General features: G+C 44.1%; 1 protein-coding gene across 8 annotated transcripts in view; it reads left to right on the top strand.

The window, feature by feature from the left end:
- Window positions 1-23,151, top strand: part of SGMS1 (sphingomyelin synthase 1) — a 293,295-nt gene that overhangs the window by 4,768 nt on the left and 265,376 nt on the right. The window contains exon 2 of one of the 8 annotated variants that reach the window (XM_033415845.2): window positions 10,548-10,627. The exons of the other annotated variants lie outside the window; for them this stretch is intronic. The gene's annotated coding sequence lies outside the window, so the exon portion shown is untranslated. The remainder of the gene's footprint in view (window positions 1-10,547; window positions 10,628-23,151) is intronic. 8 annotated transcript variants of the gene reach the window in all.

Genomic DNA, 23,151 nt, shown 5'->3' with positions numbered 1-23,151 from the left:
CACTCTCACAGCAGTGCATCAAGTGCTCCTAAATCACCACATCCTCCTTAGTGGTTGATACTAACCATCTCTCTAATTTTACCAGTATTTGATGGCTTCTTATTGTTTTAACATGAACTTATGTAATTTCTTAATGAATTTGAGCATCTTTTAATGTATTTGTTAGCTATTACAATTTCTTTGACTGGCTTTAGTCTGCTTTTCTAATGTATTGATTTGCAGATGTCTTAAATATCCTAGATATTAATCTCATTCTGCTATCTATTAACTTTATCAGTGGTAACTTTCAGAAATTTTAAATTTTGATATAGCCCAATGCCATTAATTTTTGCTTTTTGTAGATTAGGAATCTTAAGGTGTTCTTCCTTACCCCAAGATTACAAATATATTCTGTATTTTCTTCTGTCAACTTGCTGCTTTTACCTTTCACAGTGAGGGCTGTAATCTGTTTGAGGTTCGTCTTAATATACGGTATACGGAAAGAATCTGGTGTTATTTTTTCCTTTCCGTTTTGTGAGCCAATTTTCCCAAAATCATTAACCAGTGTTTTTTTTTTCTAGTATTTTAGGGATGAATGTGGAGCCACCTCTACCATACATCAGGTTCCCACATGCACATGAGTCTATTTTTTTCTACTTTATTGAGTTATAATTTATGTATGGTAAACTTCACCTGTACATTTAAAGTGTACAATCTAATGAATTTTGACAGATGTGCATACCTGTGAAACCACACAGTCAAGATCCAGAGCATTTCCCTCACCCTAAAACTTCCCATTTGCCTTCCATCCCTCCCTTTGTCCCCAGGCCCAGGCAACCACTGGTCTGCTTTCTGCCACAAATTGGTTAGTTTGCATTTTCAGATTTTGAGATTCCTCACAGGGTTTAAGTTCTCTAGTCTGTCCCAGTCATCTGTCTATTTCTGTGCCAAATTATTTTTATTATTATAGCTCTGCAGTGTGTCTTATATGGCAGGGTGAGCCCCTTCTTTGCTCTTTTTCAGAACTTAGTTATTTGTGGATCCTTTTTCTTCCATATACATTTTGGAATGCTTGTCAAATTCTCAACAAAGTCTTGGAAATGTGATTGGCACTGCATTGAATGGATAGTCTAACATGGGGGAGAATTGACATTTCTTCCTTCTTAATGTTGTAATTCTATCCATGAACATGGTTGCCCCATCTTTTTTAAATCACATATAATAGAGTTTAAAATTTTCTCTATCACAACATTTTTTACAAAAGTAATGTGTTGTTTCGAGGAGAATTTGAGCTTGGGCTTTTTAGTCTGAACCTTAGAGGAAGGCAGAGCGTAGGGGCTTGGGGGACAGATGTTGTTTCAATCTCTGTTCTCCATTCACTGACCTTGAGTGACACTGGGCAAGTTCTCACCTTTGGTGGCCCCAGGTTCCTCCTTCCTCAAGCTAGATCCCAGCAGCCTCCTGTACAAGGCTGCTGAGCTGCTGAGGCCTTTAAATGAGATAATGTAGGAGAGGCAGGGAGAACAAATCTTGAAACATTTGCTGCTCAGTAAATGTTGGTGTAACACCTCCCCTAATGCTGGCTTTCAATAGCAAAACTTCATACTTTTATGCTACTTCTTAGAGATTGATAAACAAAGAAGTGTCAGAAAAGCAAAGTGAATAAGCCAACCAATTAACTGTGTAACCCTCTCCAATTCTATACATGTAAGTCCATGCTTCTCCCTAATTTTGTGGGGTTTCACAGAAAGTATGGATACTTCCAAAGAATGTTACAGTCCAGCAGGGAAGAAAAGACCAATGTGTAAGAAACAGAGAACTCTGTGTGACAGATGGCTTATAATTAAGGTTAAGTGGTGTGGTACCAGGGGAGTTATGAGTAGGGAGAAATGCTGTTCTGTGAGAGTTTTTTTTCCTTTTAATTGAAGTATAGTTAATCTATCATGTTGTGTTAGTTTCAAGTGTACAGCACAGTGATTCAGTTATACATACATATGTGTATATATATTTTTTCAGATTGTTTTCCATTATGTTATTACAATATACTGAATATAGCTCCCTGTGTTATACAGAAGATCCTTGTTGTTTACCTACTTTATATATAGTAGTGTTTATATGTTAATCCCAAACTCCTAATTTATCTCCCCCTCTCCTGCCCCCTACTGCTATCCCCTCTGGTAACCGTAAGTTTGTTTTCTATGTCTGTGAGTCTATTTCTGTTTTGTAAATAAGTTCATTTGTATCATTTTTTAAGATTCCACTTATAAATGATGTTATATGATAATTGTCTTTGTCTGACTTACTTCACTTAGTACGATAATCTCTAGGTGCATCCATGTTGCTACAAATGGCATTTCATTTTTTTATGGCTAATATTCCACTGAATATATATATATATATATATACACACACACACACACACACACACACACACACACATCACATCTTTACCCATTCATCTGTCAATGGACATTTAGGCTGCTTCCATGTCTTAGCTATTGTGAATAGTGCTGCAGTGAACATTGGGGTGCATGTATCTTTTCGAATTAGAGTTTTCTCCGGATATGCCCAGGAGTGGGGTTGCTGGACCATATGGTAACTCTATATTTAGTTTTTTTTTTTTTTAATAAATTTATTTATTTTTGGCTGTGTTGGGTCTTTGTTGCTGCATGCCAGCTTTCCCTAGCTGCGGCGAGTGGGGGCTACTCTTCGTTGCAGTGCTTCTCTTGTTGCGGAGCACGGGCTCTAGGCGCATGGGCTTTGGTGGTTGCAGCACACGGGCTCAGTAGTTGTGGCTCATAGGCTCTAGAGCACAGGCTCAGTAGTTGTGGCACACAGGCTTAGTTGCTTCGCGGCATGTGGGATCTTCCCAGACCAGGGCTTGAACCCGTGTGTCCGCTGCATTGGCAGGCGGATTCTTAACCACTGTGCCACCAGGGAAGCCCTATATTTAGTTTTTTAAGGAACCTCCATACTGTTCTCCATAGTGGCTCTACCAATTTATATTCCCACCAACAGTGTAGGAGGGTTCACTTTTCTCCCCATCCTCTCCAGCATTTATTATTTGTGGACTTTTTAATGATGACTGTTCTGACTGGTGTGAGGTCATACCTCATTCTAGTTTTGATTTGCATTTCTCTAATAATTAGCGATATTGAGCATCTTTTCATGTGCTTGTATGTCTGTATGTCTTCTTTGGAGAAATGTCTCTTTAGGTCTTCTGCCCATTTTTTGATAGGGTTGTTTGTTTTTTGATATTAAGCTGTATGAGCTGTTTGTATATTTTGGAAATTAATCCCTTGTTGGTAGCATCCTTTGCAAATATTTTTCTCCTAGTCCATAGGTGGTCTTTTCATTTTGTTTATGGTTTCCTTTGCTGTGCAAAAGCTTTTAAATTTAATTAGGCCCCATTTATTTATTTTTGTTTTATTTCCATTATTCTAGGAGACAGATCCAAAAATATATTGCTGCGATATATGTCAAAGACTGTTTTGCCTATGTTCTCCTCTAGGAGTTTTATAGTCTCTGGTCTCACATTTAGGTCTTAAATCCATTTTGAGTTTATTTTTGTATATGGTGTTAGAGTATGTTCTAATTTCATTCTGTCACATGTAGCTGTCCAGTCTGTGAGACTTTGACTTGAGTAGAATTAGATTAGGGGGGAGTGAAGGGGCCTGAGAAACCAAGTATCATTAGCATTTCTGTCCAGGGCTTTGGGAGCCTAGTATTGAACTCCATGACAGTGGATTGTGTGCCTAAATTTAAGTGTCTTAAAAATCATTGCTTTGGAAACAGTGACAACAAGTGGCTAGTAGATACCTAGGTAACTAATAGCTCTCTGTCATATAATATAGAGGTTAAGAGCACTGTTCCTGAGTTCAGGTCTTGGCCTTATCATTTAGGAGCTGTAGGACCTTAGAGAAGTTATGTAAACCTTATGTGCCTCAGTTTCCCTAATCCTCATTGGTGGGTCTCATAACAGCAGGTACCTCAGAGGTTGAGGACTGTAAGTTAACCTTTGTCACGTGCTTAGTTCATGGCACAAGGTAATCACAATATAAATGTTAGCTGTTCTTATGACTACTTTTGTTAACATTCATTGCGTTCCTCCCGTTATCTCCCATGAGGTATTTGAGGCCTTATATAAGCCCCAGAGTTGTTGGATGTCCAGAAAGACTGTCAGAGGCACAGTACTGGAGAGAGGATCCTTTTTCTGCAGGTTGCCGGGCATGTGGTGGGCGCTCAGTTGTAGACTGAGCAAGTAAATGCTTGACAGACAATGAAGCCAGGTGCTGTCTCTCGGTCGTGAATGTCCTCGGTCAGGTAGCTAGTGTTGACCTTAAAAATTATGGTTATTTTACTGGCCAAAGTGGGTTTATTTGGGAGTAGCAGAGAATTGCAATTCAGGACAAGTAAGCCATGGCAAAAGTCATAGGCAAGCCCAACAAACAAAGGAGAGTAATGTTATTTTATAGAGAAAAAGGAGGAAGTTGGAAAGGGTTGTTTTGAAGGAAAGTCCATTGGAAAAAAGGTGAGGGTTGAGGGTGATGATGGTTTCTCCTTGGCTAAATTGCTGGGGTAGTCGATTTCTTGTGGGAGGTGCAGTGTACATCTTTTCCTCTTGGGGCCTGTAATTGGTGATTCTTTCCGATTGATGATTCTTCTGCTAGGGTGTGTAATTGACAATTCTTCCTGAAATTAATATCCAGTGGTACTGCATGGGTGCTCCCCCTTCAGGCCTTCTGACTCCATTTTAGTGAGGTTTCCCTTTATTAATTTTCACATCAGCATGCAGGAAGCAGGTTTTATTTTGCTGTATTCCTAGTTCTGATTTGACCTTTTGGCAAAGGTGTAGTAATCATAGGGATTCACACTTGTTGAGGATGAACCACATGCCACACTGTCTAAGCCTTTTCCCTTTCGGACAGTCCTGTAAGAGGCATGTTATTATTATCTCTTTTTAGAGGTGAGGAGAGTGGGGCACGAGTAATTTGCCCAACAAAGTAGGAGGGCCCTGAAAGCGTTTAGTGTCTGGGGCCTTTGCCAGTTGACAAAAATTACCAGAGTAAGTGCTGTTGGTGGGGCGCCATTGTAGTTACCTAGGATTGTGAAGCACAAGTTAGCCCAGCAGGGCATTCCCATGACCTTGGAGGTTTCTCAGCCTCCCTTGATAGTTCTCAGATTTCAACAGATATTAGAATCACCTGGAATCTTGTTAAAACACCCTGTGCTGGGCCCATCCCCACCAGAGTTTTTGAGGCAAGTAGCTTGGGGTGGGACCTAGTAGTTTACATGTCCCAGGACAAGATGATGCTGATTCTGCTGGCCTAGGACCCCTCTTTGAGAACTACTTCCATAAGCAGTACTCATGTCATTGAAGAGCCAGCGGCTCCTACTTCTAGTTACAGTCAGGTGAGATGATTTCAGATTGAGAAATTTTAAATACTGTCCACCTCATGAAATAAAAACTGAACTCACATGGTCCTGTTTGTGTACGCCAGCAGAGGGATGTCTGAGTCAGGGCAGCGCAGAAATTGCTTTCTGTCCTTGCCAGTGCTTGTGCCATGGGTTAGATGGGTGATAACCCGGGGTGGAGAGAAAATTTGGAAATGCAAGTCAAGATTTATTAGAAGCATGAACTGCCATCAAATGCATCCCGCCTTAGGAAGATGACCTGAGTTTGTTTTTGTTTATAAATTTATTTATTTATGGCTGCATTGGGTCTTTGTTCCTGCGCGCAGGCTTTCTCTAATTGCGTTGAGCGGGGGCTACTCTTTGTTGTGGTGTACGGGCTTCTTATTGCGGTGGCTTCTCGTTGCAGAGCATGAGCTCTAGGCACGCGGGCTTCAGTAGTTGTGGCTCGCAGGCTCTAGAGCTCGGGCTCAGTAGTTGTGGCACACGGGCTTAGTTGCTCCGCGGCATGTAGGATCTTCCCGGACCAGGGCTCGAACCCATGTCCCCTGCATTGGCAGGTGGATTCTTAACCACTGAGTCACCAGGGAAGTCCCGCCTGATTTGTTTTTATTTTGCTATTTTCCACCTTCCCCACTCCCTGCCATAGGCACAAAAAAGGCTTTGTGTCCACTGTTTAACCCCGTGGGAAAATTTAGGCACAGAGAAATTAAAAGTGTATGAAGATACATAGCCTGACAGTAGAGAGACAGAAGCTAATCTTATTTGACGGGGCTAATTGTAGTAGAAAACTGTTTGTAGGAAGGCACTAAAAAAAACAAAGAAAAGAAAAGAAAAAGAAGGGCTATGTACCTGTCTCTAGCTGTTGTGAGGTAAAATAGCTACCATGTGTCCAATTATAACACAGCCTCACACACAGGAAGCCCTCACCAAGCGCGGTCCACTGTTACTCCAGCCAAAGTTTTCTGTTGTGCGGTTGAGACTGCACTTCCCCCATCTGAAGAACGTTACACATAAAACTGAGGAATTAGAAATTTTTAGAATTGAAAGGTTTTGTAGGAAATGGGGACTTATGATTACCTTAGGATTACAAGTCAATTGTATCTAGGAAGAAATGTTCCAGATTTTCCCTGTGCCAGTTGTCACGGCTCTCCTGTGACCCCAGTAGCCGGGATTAGCTCGTGTGCTTGGTGAGGGGACGTGGCAGGGCAGAGAGAATGAGGGAGGGCCAAGGGAAGACTGGGGAGGGCAGACAGGCCTGAGCGTATACGCCAGACCTCCTCAGCCAGGGATTTACAGCGGCAGGGAGTGAACACACGGTGAGGGTCTGTTATGGGCCAGACCCCTGTTAGGCCTGGAGATATAGAGACGAGTGAGATGGGGTCTGTGTTCCTGAGGGGTCAGTGGGGGAGACAGACATGTCCACGGATAAATGTCATGACCAGGTAGTGGGTGCAGTATGGCAGCTGGACACCAAGCACCCTGGGGTGGGGCGGGAGCGCTGGATGGGGAGGTGGCCTGCTCCCGGCTCCCTGTGTGACAGCGCACATGACAAGGTGACTAACACCATAGGCTGGCACAGGTGGAACTGGAACTCGTGTATTCCGGCTTTGTTTCCTTCTTTCTTTTGGTTTTGGGATTTCCATTTTGAGGGAGAGAATTCTGACCGCAGAGAGGAGTCTGGGCACATGGGCACTGTAAGAATCCAGAGCTGGAAGTGCCCTTCCAAACCACTTAGGAGGTCAGAGGGGCACATTCTAGTTTACTTTTTTTGTCTTTGACAACTGTGGCTAATTTTTCGCTATTTCCTAGGAATGTAAAACCTGCAGAAGATTAATGCCTTTCTATCTTTAAGGTACATCAGCTTTTAAAAGAAAGAGTCTTTATTAAAAGCAAGGTTTTATTTGCCCTTAAGTCTTGGCAAAGTGCTAAATTCCACTTTCAGTTTTGTTTCAGTGGTTTGCCACTTCTCACTTTCCTTCTTCCCTCTTCCCCCTCCTTTCCTTAATACCCTTGCAAATACCACGCGAGCTAAGGCATAGTGCCAACACTGTGACCTTGGCAAACTTGGGCCTCGGCTTCCTTATCTGTAAGTGGAGAGTTTGGATTAGCTGACGCGCATAGTCATCTGGTCCCCACATCTGTGAGTCCTGTGACTAGGGGACACCTGTAAAGAGGGGCTCACGAACTCCATTTCATCAGTCGTTTATTCTCCTGTTAATAAAAAAGAATCTTATTTCGGAACCGCCTTCCCCAATCCTGTTAGTTGCACGTCCAAACCACTTTCTAGAAGCAGCAGCAAGCGGTTGATTCTTCACCGTGGTGTTTCCCAGCCTGTGATTGATGCCCCTCCTGGCAGGCTGCCTCTATTACAGGTGCACGGTGTGGGCTGTTCAGTGTTTTAGTCGCAGGCGTACTGTGTGGATCCCGGAAGGAGGTTAGGACGGGTGACAGAAGGACGGACCGTAAGGGGCGATCAGCCTGAGGTTGTGCGGTGGGGTGGGTAATGCTCGGGATCCGGACGGAGCTCCCGAGTCACAGGGCAGGTGAAGGTTAGGGCTGGGAGCAAAGGTCCCAGGAGCAGAGAGGCGGAGAGAGAGCTCGAGAAACCATCCCTGATGGAGCGGGGGAGGGGCGGCTGAAGGGGATTCCCCCCTCCAGCTGTGTGGGCAGGAGCGGAGGCTGGGGACATCACCAAGGGGAGAGAAAGCGCAGCTGGGGGGAAGGGAGCCGCTTCCCGCAAACACAGGCTGAGGGTTTGGGCTGAAGTCTGAAAAGGGGGTGGGGTGCCCATCGGCCTGAGGCCAGAAGGGAGGAGTTCATTGCTCCTAAGGAAATCAGGAGGGAGAGGGACGGGCTGGGTGGGTGGAAGAGGAGAGGACGGCCCGATGGGCAGCTTGCTGGGATCAAAACGGTGTCGTGAGAAACATCTGCGTGGGGCGATCCATGGCCTTCAGCCCGAGCCAGGCTGCTCTGGTCACGTGAGACCGAGAGAGCAAGTGGGGACACGTGTGGCCGTCCTTTTGGGCCACTGGCTTTCTCTCGTGTGAAATGGGAATAATCACTACGTCGCAGTGTTGTCCTTCTGAAGGCCCTTGGTACGTGCCTGCGGAGGTGACCTTGGGAGATGGCAGCAGTCTGAGAGGGAGGGGATAGTTTCCAGTTTCCCTTCCGCTCCGTGGCCTGTGTGTTGGCCGTTCACTTGACTAGGTGGACCGTGAATGAGACTTTAAGAGATGGTGCCCTGGGACTGTCCATCTGTCCCCAACTTTGTGGCCGTGTGTTGTTGAGATTTTTATCACGTGGTCTCTCATCCGATCCCTTACGTTTCTTCCTGATCTTATCCCAGAGCCTGTCCCTGTTCTCCTGGCTGCGAGTTCAGTCTCTGCACCCTAAGATCCCAAGTGCACAGAATGGCCCATGTGTGTCATGGCTCTCTGTGAAAGTCTTCGTGGTGGCCTCAGTCTCCAGCATGCGCCTTCAGACTCACTGGGACCAGCATTTCTGACTTGGATGGGGCTGAGTATACAAGTGTGGACAAGGCAAAGTCTCCATGTGCACGGAGTTTTCTTGGTGATGGGGCAGACAGGACAATCAAGTCAACAAATGTGAGGCCCGCCAGGGGGTCAGGAGGCAGACCCTCAGCGAGCCTTGTAACAGCTCTGCACCCGTGCACACGGTCGGTCATTTGACATTTGCAGTACTGCTGCTGTTTGTGTAGTGACACCTGAGTTCCTTTGAAAGGCCCTGCAGAGTTAGCAGCAGTTGTGCTGGGCTGAGTTCCAGGTTTCCATCGGGGCCCTGATCATGGCTGGCTTTCCCCTCTCTTTGATTTTAGAGACAGAGACAGGGTGGTGTGAACACCCCCAGGAATATCTCAGGCCTCCTTTTGACCGTTTGTTTGAAGGCCCAATGAGTGGCCCAGGGGGTTCTTACTAGGGTCCATGGATGGGTTTCATGAAGCCATTGAAATCCAGTTTATCATTCTGGGTGTGTGCATTTTTCTGGTGAGAGTGTCTAAAGCTTTCATTAAATCCACCAGGAAGAGCTCTGAAATGCTTATTTATTTATTTAGGCCGCACGGCCCGCGGGATCTTGGTTCCCTAACCAGGGATGGAACCTGTGCCCCCTGCAGTGGAACCGCCAGGGAAGTCCCTGAAAGGTTTATTTTTATGAAAGTGGATGAAAAGATAGAATTGGGCCATTGAGAGCTTCTCTTTATTGCTGTCTGTCCCCTTTGTAGAGGAACTAACGTGATGTGATTTGCCTAAAGTGAGGAGGCAGACACAGGCCGAGAGCCTCAGTGCGCTTATCTGGGACTTGCCATTTCTGTGTCTTATGGTGGGACACGTTCAGTTATTCCTCTGAGAAAAAAGAGAACCAAAATGATAAAGCTGGCATCATGGAAGACCAGCCAACTCAGTGTGAGAGAGCGCGGGAGGTGTATGTGATGCCGCAATGTGGTTTTGTCATCCACTCAGCAGGAGGAGAAGGCTGGGTCTCAGGAAGAGAGCAGAAGATGCTTCTCAGATTTCTGAGTCTGATGGGCACTGACCATAGGTCTGGAGAGGACAGTCTAGGACTTTGGCTGTTGATGTCAAAGGTACCTGTTTTAGGATATTCCTCTGCTTGAGAAGTCCATAATAGTTTATGTAAATAATAAAGTTCATGACAATTGTCCTTCAAGATGAGGAGGGTATGGAGGGTAGCTTTTAAGAGGGAGGGCGTTGATACCTACTATTTGATCCAGCAGTTCTACTTCTTGGGGTTTATTTTAAGAAATAATTAAGACCATTATTCATCCCAGAGCTGTTTGTCATAGTGAAAAGTTGAAAACCTAAGTATACAACAATTGGGGGTTGGTTAAACAAATGACATATATCCAAATAATGGAATACTTGGCAACCCTAAAAAATAATATCCAGAGGAATATTCGTAGAAAGTTGTTCAAAAAACATTGTTATGTACAAAAAGTTACATACTGCCTTTGTGAAAAATAAATTATTCAGAAAATACTAGTTGGGTGCCTACTATGAGCCAGGAGCCCTGCTGGACGCTGGTGACAGAGTGATGAGCTAAGCAGTTATGTTTCCTGCCCTCAATTAGCGTACAGTCTACTAGGGAAATAGTCAAGCCATATTGACTTTCTCATAAAGTTTTATAAATACTCATAGGAGGACTCCAAAAACAGTGACTCCTTAACAGGCATGTTCAACCACCTGTGAAGTCCAATCAGGTATGTCTTTGTATACTTGTTACTGGCTACATCCCTGACCTGAAATCACTGATTTCTTAGAAAGCTTGAAGTAAGTCACTGGGATGTGTTACTGACACTGCCTTACTGTCTGTCTTCCTTTCTCCCCTGCAGTTCGAGGCTCTGTGGGGGGAAGGGTGGTGGAGGCACAGTCATTTTGGGAGTGGGGGATATTCCCGCCCTACTTCCTGGCTTCTGTCCTCAGTGCTGTAGTCATCACAAGCCTTGTCACCAGCTCACCTGGAATTGCCTCTTGTTCACTGTCACCTCTCGTGAGCCTCACATTGTTCTGACTTGGACCCCTGACTTGTCATCTGTGGTGTTTGCAGCCACGTGGAGTAGTGCTTCATTCTTAGAAATCATCTAGTTTAAATCCTTTTTTGGAGCCTGGCGAAGCCGGGACTGGAATCTGTGTGTCCTGCCTGCCCGATGGACATCTTTTCCACTAGGCAAGAGCATGGCCATTCCTGGTCACCACAGCGAGGGCTCTTCCAAGCAAGTCTGCGTTAAAAACCACATGCATTTCAAATCGGTGACCCCACAAAACTGCAAGAAAGCTTAATTCCTTCAAAGGCAAAAGGGCAGCAGATTTCTTGAGGAAGAAGAAATGAACCACCGTCTCTGCTAGCATGGCTGCTTGTCACAGTATGGAGACCAAGTTGAATTGGTGTTGGCAGAGTTTGGCAAGCGTGTATAAGGGCTGTGTTCTTAGCCAAACTTTGGGATCTTCTACCGTGTGCCAGCCATGTTAGCTCCCGGGATCCACACAGGAAGACGACGTGGGGGTCTGCTCTCTAGAGCCCCTCTCTAGAGAGAGCAGTGGAGAGATGGGCCCCATGACAATACACTGCGGTCTCATGCTGTGTGTACTAGTGACTGGGACTCGAGAATTTTGGCTAAAATGTTCAGGAAGGCAGTCCCTGGGGAGGGCGGGTTTGATCTGGACCCTGAGGAGGGGTGGGATTGCCAGGGGCACCGCTGACGTCAGAGTCCACATGAGGGCACCTCCTGTAGACAGGCAGTGCATGGCCTGAGCTGACTGTTCAAGACCTCGCGGCGTTTATTTGCCCTTTAACCTAAATTTTGGCTTTTTTAAAATTTATTTATTTATTTATCTATCTATCGCTATGCTGCGTGCTTGCGGGATAACCACTGTTGTTTTTTTTCTTTTTTTAAATTTATTTTATTTTTGCTGCGTTGGGTCTTGGGTCTTCGTTGCTACGCGTGGGCTTCCTCTAGTTGCGGCAAGCCGGGGCTACTCCTTGTTTTGGTGCGTGGGCTTCTCATTGCGGTGGCTTCTCGTTGCGGAGCACGGGCTCTAGGCACATGGGCTTCAGTAGTTGCAGCACACAGGCTCAGTAGTTGTGGCTCGTGGGCTCAGTAGTTGTGGCTTGCGGACTGTAGAGCGCAGGCTCAGTAGTTATGATGCATGGGCTTAGTTGCTCCATGGCATGTGGGATCTTCCTGGACCAGGGCTTGGACCCATGTCCCCTGCATTGGCAGGCGGATTCTTAACCACTGCACCACCAGGGAAGCCCCACCACTATTGTTTTGATGTATATACCTCCCATCTTTTTTTCTGTAAATACTAGATGTGCACCCAAATAGTAAAACAGTATTATTTTAACCAAATCTTAAAAGGAATAGTATTGCCAAAGCTAAATCTCAGCAGTTCTAGAATTGACTTCTAGGATACAAGTATAAATATGAAATTTTATAAAAGTTATTAGTAATGCTATTATTAAAATCATAATAGAGTTTGGCATTATGGTATAAGAACTTAATTTCTTAGCATGTATGATCAGTATAGTGAACATTTGTGATACTGGGTACATATGGACTTTCAGGAGGTGGAGGAGGGAGGAGCAAGGCTTTTATTCATGTATTTTATTATTTTTAAATTTTTTTTCATTTATTTGTTTATTTATTTATTTAGGGCTGTGTTGGGTCTTTGTTTCTGTGCGAGGGCTTTCTCTAGTTGTGGCAAGTGGGGGCCACTCTTCATCGCAGTGCACGGGCCTCTCACTATCGTGGCCTCTCCTGTTGCAGAGCACAGGCTCCAGACGCGCAGGCTCAGTAGTTGTGGCTCACGGGCCTAGCTGCTCCGCAGCATGTGGCATCTTCCCGGATCAGGACTTGAACCTGTGTCCCCTGCATTGGCAGGCAGATTCTCAACCACTGCACCACCAAGGAAGCCCTTATTTGTTTTATTATTTATTTATTTTGGTTTTTGAATTATTATTATTATTTTGGCTAGCTGTCAATATGAGACACTGTAAGTGGTCGTTCGTCTCCAACTTACTAAACTTTTGACCAATAACTGACTTCTCTCCTCTTTAACTCCTGGACCTAAAGATTTCCTTGGTGATGATGATGCAGTTTCATTTGAAGTTATCCCTCACCCCAGCTTAGTGTGGTGATCAAAGGAGAATATGTCTGGGTAATATCAGAAGCACAAATAAGATCGTTGCCCTTATACAAATTTTTCCCTGATATTTTGGCCTGTGATTGCTGCTTCATGTAACCAGCTGAGAGAATAACACGTCCTTAAGCCTGGGCTCTGGAAGTGTGGCAGTGGAGTAGTGTAATTGGCTTTTAAGATAACAAAGCTGTTTTCCAAATCTCCATCTTCATCTCAGCTTTCACTGCCTGCACACCAATTTCAGCATCTCCCCTGGGGAAGAATGACAAAAGAATCTTTACAGAGGTAATATGTGAGAAATGTTTGCTCCTTCAAGGCACCTCAGTTCCTAACAACTGACTACTTTCGCTACAAGCAACCCTGGGTTGTCAGTAAGCATGCCCTTTGATATTGTTAGTAAGCATGCTATGTCGATGCTGTTATCTGCAAAGTACAGTGTTAGAAGTTTCTTTTATTCAAGCAGCCTTTTCAAATATGTAATAACCAGCCATCCACCCTGTCTTTGAACGTCTTGTGTAAGTACACGACAAAATCCCTTGGGTGTCACATAGTTTGCCTTTGGGTGGAGGAGAGTTTTATTCTGAGTTACATCTGGAATGCTCACCAACATTTGGAAATGAATCTTTGGATATTATCAGAGACTGTTTGAAAGATGTGCCTTGTTCATATTACTGATGTCGCCATGCTGATGTGTAATCTACGTGGTAATGCAATCACTGATCACATTGTCAGTCCAAGGATGCCAGAAGTGACATTTGAAGAAAGCATTCTGCTCTTTGGCCTTCCATGTCGAAACCAAAGGTGGGATTTTGGCCAAGTATGGAAACTGGAGACAGTTTCAGTGGATCCTTAAATAAACATAGAAATCTCTATATATTTTATTTTTATAGGTTTAAAATTATAATATTTCTAAGATGTGACTGAGAATGTTCCAAATCTATAATTTGCTTTTAAAAAGTACAAACATTTTTCATTTATTATTCTGTTTTAATTATAGTAAAATATACGTAACATAAAATTTACCATTTTAACCATTTTTGAGCATACAGTTCAGTCACATTAAGTACATTCACACTGATGTGTGACCGTGATCACCATCCATCTCCGGAAGTTTTTCATCATCCCACGCTGAAACTTTGTGCCCATTAAATGATAGCTCCCCACTCCCTCCCCACTCCAGCCCCTGGCAACACCATTCTACTTCCTTTGTCTATGAATGTGACTCCTCTAGGGACCTCATTTAAGTGAAATCATACAGTATTTGTCCTTGTATGTGGCTTATTTCACTTAGCATAATGTTTTCAGGGTTCATCCATATTGTAGCTTATATCAGAATTTCCTTTCTTCTTAAGGCTGAACAATATTCCATTGTATGTATATACCACATTTTATTTATTTGTTCATCTGTTAGTGGACACTGGGGTTTCTTCTACCTTTTAGTTATTGTGAATAATGCTGCTGCTATGCAGCATTTATTTGAGTTAAACATCTTTAAATAGGATTTTTTTTAATAAGGAAAAATCTATGCCTTCTTGTGGTCAGTTTTATCAGAGGGCTGCCATGTCCAAGTTAGGTCCAGGAAATGCCTACCTCACAGACATAAAAACACCCAAGCACTTTCAACAGTGTTCAGCTGAAAGCGTTAGTATTTGCCTGAGGTCAAGAGAGCAGTTTCATAATATTTCTGTGCAGCCTCAGCAGCGAACTTGGCAGCAACCTCGAGTGAGGCCTGTCAGGGTTCTTGGAAAACAGCCTGGTGTTTTCATATCTTTTGCCCTGATAGCTTCTGCCTGTCAGTACGTCAAGAGGGAAAATATGACAATAGCCTTGGTGCCTCAGCTCAGTCTTAGCTGGTGAAATTCTCATCCGAGCCCTTTCTGGATATGCAGATATGATTTACTTCAGCGGTTTGCTCTTCTGTGAGCCTGTTTCCCTGTCTGTCTGGGAGGGGAGCTAAGGGTCTGGGCTACAAGCTGTGTGCAGCCAGCTAGCACTCTTGATTTAAACTTGTATATTTTTCAAATCTGTGTGGCAGGGGAGGCCTGGTGGAGAATACAGAGCAGCAAACTCTCCCCTGACTCCGTGCGTGCGGTGGTCCCTTGGCTTAGTGGTGCATGGTCACACTGCAGTGACGTCTGAGGTACTTTTTTCTGGACATGTGGGAAACTGAGGTTAGCTTTCTGTTCTGTGGTAAGAGAAGTGAAATGTTTTGTTCCTTTACAGACTAGATAAGAATCGAATATGATTAACCGTGGTTTAAACAAGGCCAGTCAAGTCTGTTTGCTTATGCTGCCCACATTTTTTCAAGGCACCTGACATATCTGCAGTGGAGGCCTGTCCATGAGTTTACTGACAGCATCATGGATTATAGTTTTATACTAAAGGTCTGTCTTCTTGCTGTATGATCTTTCTCTTTGTTTAATCAAGTTTTGGCATCTCTCTGGGTCTTTTTACTGATATGTATGTATATAGATTTATAGAGTAGATTTTAAAAAGTCCTTGATTTAAATAGGTGTCCTCTGGAACAAAATAACAGACATGTTTGATCCTCAGTCATACAATTTATATATTTAGTTAGTCACTTTTGGCCATCAGTCAAATATTCTGCTTCAGAGAATAACTGTGATACTATCTGAATAAATTGTTTGATTCAGAATGCAAGATGTAATTAGGGATGTGTCTCTTGGAAAAAAGATAATTGGGGTCTTTTTGTATCTTTAAAATTTTGAGTGTAGCTAACTAATCTGGCACTGCGTCAGGTATCTAGGCAAACAGTTGCCAGTTTACAGTTGAAGTCTGCTTTACATTAGGCACTTGGAGGCCGAGTGGGCCTGCTGTTTCTGAGGTGCAGAATCTGCTGTACCGTGGCCCTCTGGTAAGTCACAGTGGTGGTTCTGCATGGGCCAGAGCAGGTGGTGGTGGGGATGTGGCAGAGATGTGGGGCTCCTGCCTGTGTTCCCCTGATGGACCGGGATACCAAGTGATCTGCGTCTTCACTGCTTCCGCATGCGCTAGCGGAGATAGGGCTCCACTCTCTCGGAGGTTATGATCAAAAGAGGAATACGAGCAAATGTCTGGAGGCTGTTTATACTCAGCGTGCCTGTATGTATGTTCCATCCTCTACTGAGCCCCCTTTTTTTTTTGGCGGTACGCGGGCTTCTCACTGTTGCGGCCTCTCCCGTTGCGGAGCACAGGCTCCGGACGCGCAGGCTCAGCGGCCATGGCTCACGGGCCCAGCCGCTCCGCGGCATGTGGGATCTTCCCGGACCGGGGCACGAACCCATGTCCCCTGCATCGGCAGGCGGACTCTCAACCACTGCACCACTGGGGAAGCCCCTGAGCCCCTTTTTATCTGAATCTTCCCTGATCGCTCCACTGAGATGGCTGTTCTCACCTTACTTCTGACCCTCTGACATCGAAAGCTTCTTCATGTTCCTCCTTGACTGTCGTGGAGCCCCCTTCTTTCACTTCCTTTTCCCTCTTTGGGTCTTTGGGACTCCCTACATTTCTGGTTCTCTTATCTTGCCAAGAGTTCCTTCTCTGACTCCTTCCCTGGTACCTCTGCCTGATCGGTATGTGTGAATGTTTCTCGAGGTTCAGCCCTCAGTCTGCTTGCTGAGCAGGTCTGTGCAGGCTTATGCAAGGGGACACTTCCCTTTATTGGAGGCGGGGTGGCGAGGGTTGGATCCACCGGGCAGAAATGACTCTGATTGCTTACAGTTTGGGAGACGTGGTCAGAGTAGTAGAGGTCCTAAAACTCAGGCTGTGTGGGAAGGAGTGATGGAGAAAGTGCAGAACCTTTTTTGCACTGAGACCTCTATTTTAGGAGTAAACTCTAGGAGTCAGAACTATTGATGTATAGATTAAATCTGATCGTTCCTATTTATCTTTCCCATTTTCTGATTTGTATTTCATTTCCAGATTTGATAATGTGACTCCTACTGAAATAAACAATGGCCTGTATTTCAAATTTTATGCTATTCTTAATGTTTGAAAATTCAGTCAATAATAAAATCTCAACCTGCGCACATAGGCTCTAGTTTGTCCTGTTCCTCTGTAGACACGTAGAGGACAAGTTTTGTATACTCTCCACAGTAACAAATGATTACAGTTAAATAGTATTAGAAATTGACTTTAAGAATTCATTTTTTTCTCTCATAGGTTTGTTGCCAGTTGCTTCTTTAAGATACATTGAAATGTTATGGCTGTTTAATTTAAAATAGTTACACAGCATTTCTTTTATGACTGTAGAGGTCTGCACAGCTTAGTTTTCTCTACCACTCAATTTTATTTATTGCTTTGAGTTAACATTTGGAGGTACTGTTTCTGATACCGTATACCTCAAGACTGTGGTTTCTTGGATTTTTTTCTTTTTTTTTTTTTAGTTTTCTGAACTGCCTGGTAGATGTCTTCTTTATCAGATTCCCTTGTTTGTGGAGCCCAGAAGTTTATGAAAAATGAGAGAGGGGATATCAGATATTGGAAGGCACACAGCATGGTATAGTGAAAAGGCTTTTGAGTCTTGGCAGAGGTGGGTTTGGGTGCCTGCTCTGTCCATCACTGACAGTGGGATGTCGATCAGATTACTTGAGTTATTTGAATCTTATTCCCTCATGTGTAAAATGGGGATAATAATGCTCATCTCACAGGTTTGTTATGGGGTCATGTCTGTAAATCCCAAGCACACTGGTCGGCGAGTAAGTGGTAGTGGTTATTACTGGGACTTCCTCTCCTGAGGCTAAAACGTATTGGAAAGTGATTAGATTTCTGTTATTTTCTTTTATCATTTACCATTTCAGAGAATATGGAGGTAGAAATGAGGAAAGTCTAGACTGACTGAGAACCTCATTTTATTGTTGGATTGAATTCTTATCGTCTAAATTTGTACGTTTCTGTCTTTCCCCTGATTGCTTTTTCTGCTGTGGGATATGGTGTTAAAAACAAAATAGGGGGGCTTCCCTGGTGGCGCAGTGCTTGAGAGTCCGCCTGCCGATGCAGGGGACACGGGTTCGTGCCCCGGTCTGGGAAGATCCCACATGCCGTGGAGCGGCTGGGCCCGTGAGCCATGGCCGCTGAGCCTGGGTGTCCGGAGCCTGTGCTCCGTAACGGGAGAGGCCACAACAGTGAGAGGCCCGTACCGCAAAAACAAACAAACAAACAAACAAAACCAAAATAGTTTACAGTAAGATTTTTCTCTGTCTAGAATCTTTGTAAATGAATCAGTCCTACTAGCCAGTTCCCTCCCCAGGGAGTGGAGGCTTTACATTTATTTTTTCTCATTTTTAAATGTTTTTATTATGAAAATATTTTGAACATTTAGAAATATAGAGAATAATCTAGTGAACATATATACCCAACCCTCAGTTTTATCAAATGTTTGTGTTTGATGTGTTTTGGTATATATATGTTATTATTATTTTTGAAACAAATATCCCATCTCCACTGGACTGTAAGTTCAGGGACCTTGCTGTCTGGTGCTTAGGACAGTGCTGGGTGAGGGGCAAGCTCCAAATAAACAGTGTGTTCTTCTCCAGGGCCTTGCCCTCCCTTCTTCCCAGAGGTAACACTGTCACGGATAGGATAGCAAGCCACTGAGGAGGAAAAAGTATCATGCTAGGTTCAGCCAGTGATACAAATGTGCGTAAACTCAGGACTGCCCTCGAGGAATTTTTGTGCCATGATGTAAGATAAGACAGATGAATTCAGAAATAGCTCCTCTAGAAACCAGAACATTCTCCCTGCATTTGCAGGGCCACAGAGTGGCTGGTTTTCAGAAGTAACTGTTGGGATGATCTTTAGGAAGCAGAGATGGGGCTGGGCTTTCTAAGCTGACAGGACAGTTGAGCCAGAGCTCAGCAGTGGCAGCAATTCCAGGGATTGGAACTAGGTAGTTCAGGGTGGCCTGGACTCTGTTCTCGGAAGGGAGTAGAAAAAGAAGAATAAAGCGGCCACAGAACAAGACTATTGAGCTCTTATTACATATAACTAATAGTACTAGGTCCTTAATGGGCAGCATAGCATATTAGATGAAAAACCGACCTTCTGGAAGCATACCATCCTGGACTGAAGTTTAGTCCCCTCTTTTTCTGGCTGTGTGGCCTGAGGTAAGCCACTTAACCTCTCTGAGCTTCAGTCCTGATGTGAGGGCCGTTCTCACTTTGGCTACTGAAGGTAAGAGCACTGAATTGAGTTCTTTTTTGTTTTTTTTTTTAACATCTTTATTGGAGTATAATTGCTTTACAATGTTGTGTTAGTTCCTGCTGTATAACAGAGTGAATCAGCTATACATATACATATATCCCCATATCTCCTCCCTCTTGCGTCTCCCTCCCATCCCTCCCTATCCCACCCCTCTAGGTGGTCACAAAGCACCGGTGATCTCCCTGTGCTATGCGGCTGCTTCCCACTAGCTATCTGTTTTACACTTGGTAGTGTATATATGTCCATGTCACTCTCTCACTTCGTCCCAGCTTACCCTTCCCCCTCCCCGTGTCCTCAAGTCCATTCTCTACGTCTGCGTCTTTACCGAATTGAGTTCTTGCCCAGACATTCCATTCTGTTTTAAGAAGTCATCTTGCCTGTGGGCATTCGAAATAGGCAGCTAAATGATGAGAAGTGTGACTTTTTGGTTGGTCACAAATGTACAGAGTGACCTCATGTACGTGAAGTCACGTACAGAGTGACAGTACAAAGGGAACTCAGCTTGCCTGCCAAATCTGCACTTCTCTAGTACCTTGTGAAAAGACCGTCCTCTTCTAAGTCATCAAGACCAGAACCAGGGAGGCACCGACAATTCTTTCTCCTTTACCCCTGTGTCCCTCCAGTCACCAAAGCAAGGTCATTTTACCTCTTTATTATCTATTGTATTCATCCACAGTCCCAGGCCCTCATTGCTTCCTGCCTGGATTTCTGTATGTACAGCTCTCCACTTTCTGCCCTGTCTTTATTCCATTCTCCCAACTGTTTACCTCAACTGCAAGGATGACCATGTGAGTCCCTGCTTAAATGTGTCTGTTGTTCCCATTGCCCTTAGGAGAAAGCCTGAGCATCATTTGAGCATGAGTCTCCATTGTTTGTCCCTTGTCATCCTCACTTACTCTTTCCCTTCCCTAGTGGGTCCTGCTTCCATGCCTTCTGCCCACTTAGAAGACTTTTCCCCTGCTTGGCTCATCTTATTTACTCTCATGTTTCAAGACTCAACTCAAGCATCACCTCCTCTGTGAGGAGCACCGCCTTCCTAAGCCACCCAGTGGTCTGGGCTGGGCTTCCCCCCCCTGCCCCGCTGACGCCTGCCTCTGTTATTCCACCAAGCGCACTGGGTTGGGATGGGCCACTTAGCTGTTTCCAGAGTGAACGCGCTTGAGAGCACAGCCTGTTCTGTTAAAAAAAAAAATAAATCTCATGCTTCTTCATGCCTAGCCTGGTGTCTGACACATATGAGACTCTCGAAAAAGATTAGTAGGATATACACGGATAAGAAATTACTTTTTTATCTTCCTGAAACCAGGAAGACTGAAGCTGGGTAACAGAAGCTTTCCTCCTTCCCACCTTTCTGTCTGTATCCATTCCAGCATCTGCTCAACAGCCCAGCTGTGATGGAAGAGAAGCATATGGTTGACTTGAAAGAGGCAGTTGGGATGTGACTGCATGTAAAATATATTCACCTGCCCCCCCCACCCCCCCACCCCCCCGTACAGGATGGCAGCAATGACACCTCATATTTGTCCTTTTATTTGCATTCTTCTCCTTAAGTGTCGCCACAGACGTGATCTCATCTGGTGCAAGGGGCTGGTAGCCTGAGTGCTGGATGGGAGCTTGCGATAATCCCAGCTTTGTAGATGCAGAAAGGGAGATAAGGGGCGCAGAAATTTGCCCAAAGTTAGTGAGTTGCTAGTGGCCGAAGAGACCAGACTTTGAGCTGAAGTCGTCTGCCCTTTCTTCTCTTTTATAACCGGCAGAACTGGGTTGTATCAGATTGATGTTTTCACCTATCATCATTGAAAAGGAAGATGGGCAGAAGAGGTGGTGTAAAAAGTGTTCTGTGTATTAATTTTGCTTGCAGGTGTACTTTTTAACTGTTAATTTCCCTAATCTTCCTTCAGTTCTGGTTAAGTGCTCAGGGTGGTGGTGTCACTGGGTTCATTTGGCTGAAGTAGCTGAGGCCCATTAAGTGGTGTTCTGCGGCCTGCTTTGGGCAGAGATGAAATTGCCACACTTCACTTGGTCAGTTTGGGAATAGTATTGACTTCAAACAATTTTCCTGCTTCACAAGCTAATAAAGTGACAACAATAAAAGCTTAGTCCTTCTTAAATTGTACTCTTTACATTCTATTAAATCCTTTAAAATGAATTTTTTTTTTCCGTTCTGGAATTGTGGAGTCTTTGCGTAAACTTATGCAGGACAAGAAAATGGCTCTCTAGCATTCAACAGTCACATTGTTAGCTTCCAGGAATTTATACATTTTGAAAATTGCAGCCTCTGAAGTGGGCTGTTGCAGGGAAACCACACCTACATGTTTAAATTAAATTCTGGGCTCCTGAGAGCAAAGATGAAGGCAGAGTGAGATTGAAAATGCAAAGGGAAAAACAATCAGGACTCAACCAAGATATGTTCAGACAGCAAGCAAGTCTTGGACGGTAGTCTTTCGGTTACTTTTTTGTGGCGGGGGGTGGTGGTTACTCTCTCCGTTGATCTCTGGCAAATCTGTCTAGTTTTGTTGTTTTATCAGTCCTCATTCTTCTTGATCACTGAGTTATTCCAGCCCCTCTGCCCGCTGCCTGCATGAAACCTCTCTTCTCTTGGCTTTTATTATACAAGAAATGGTATTCTCAGTCTCCTCCTGTCTCTTCCCTGCTAATGGCTTCTTCTCCCACCATCACTCTACCATCCACACTCATCAGTGGTTTTCACTTTATTTTGGTCCCTGATGGCGTTTGTGTGGGACATAGCGGTTTTTCCATATCTGGGTGTTTCTACTTGTTTGTCCTGCTGTCTTCCCAGACTCAGTAGCTTAAAAACAAATGGACTTTGCAGTGTTTGTGGTGGGAAAGATCATTTGTTTCATTATCTCGTGTTAGAATTAAGTAAATTAAAGCTCAGGGAGGAGATGTGACTGGTGTAATTTCGCACAGCCATCATTTGGCGAAATCAGGCTAGAAACCAAGGTTCTTGACCGACTGTACATCTCAGAGCCTCTGTGTGGACTTCTCCTCACTCACCGACTCTTCACGGTCTCCTGTACCATTACTGTTTCCTCAGCAAGGAACTTCAGAGCTATTTGACCTTCACATGTCCCCTCCTTCCCCACAAACCAACCTACCAATTCTTTCTCTGATTTAAAATTTTATTCTTTAATAATTAAAGAAATTTACCAACAGTAAAATTCACTTTTTTGGAGCATGTAGTTCTGTGAGTTTTAACACATGCATATAAACAGCATTTAGAATAATCTATCGCCCCTCAAATTGCCTGGTGCTGCCTTTTTGTAGTCAAACTCTCCCCCTCCCCCTGACTCCTGGCCACACCGATCTGTTCTCTGTCACTATAGTTTTGCCTTTTCCAGAAAATCATGTAAGTGGGATTATATGGACTATATCCCTTTGAGACTGACTTCTTTCATTTAGCGTAATGCATATGAGATTCATCCATGTTGTATGTATTGTTTGTCCCTTTTTATGACTAAGTAGTATTCCACCACTGTTTGTTTACTCATTACACCAGCACTGTGTGAGAATCTTAGTGGCTCTGCATTTTTGCCAGCATTTTATATTGCCAGTTTTTAAAATTCAACCATTTTGATAGATGTGTAATGGTATCTCATTGTGATTTTAATTTGCATTTATTTCTCTAATGATTAATGATGTTGAACATCTTTTCATGTGCATATTTGCTGTTCTTCTGCCTGTTAGGTATATCTGTATTCCTGTCCATCATGATGTTTACTTCACCCACGGTCATTGTCATAACCCTATTCCATGTGGTTATTGTGCCTAGCTTTCTGTGTCAGCATTGTTTCCCAGGTACCCCAGTATGTTCCAAGGTCAAGGCACTGAGCTAGGAACTTTATGTACATAGTCTCATTTT

The sequence above is a fragment of the Orcinus orca genome, chromosome 14 (assembly GCF_937001465.1).
Source record: "Orcinus orca chromosome 14, mOrcOrc1.1, whole genome shotgun sequence".
Classification (NCBI taxonomy): Eukaryota; Metazoa; Chordata; class Mammalia; order Artiodactyla; family Delphinidae; genus Orcinus; species Orcinus orca.
This window is presented reverse-complemented; position numbering and strand designations above follow the sequence as displayed.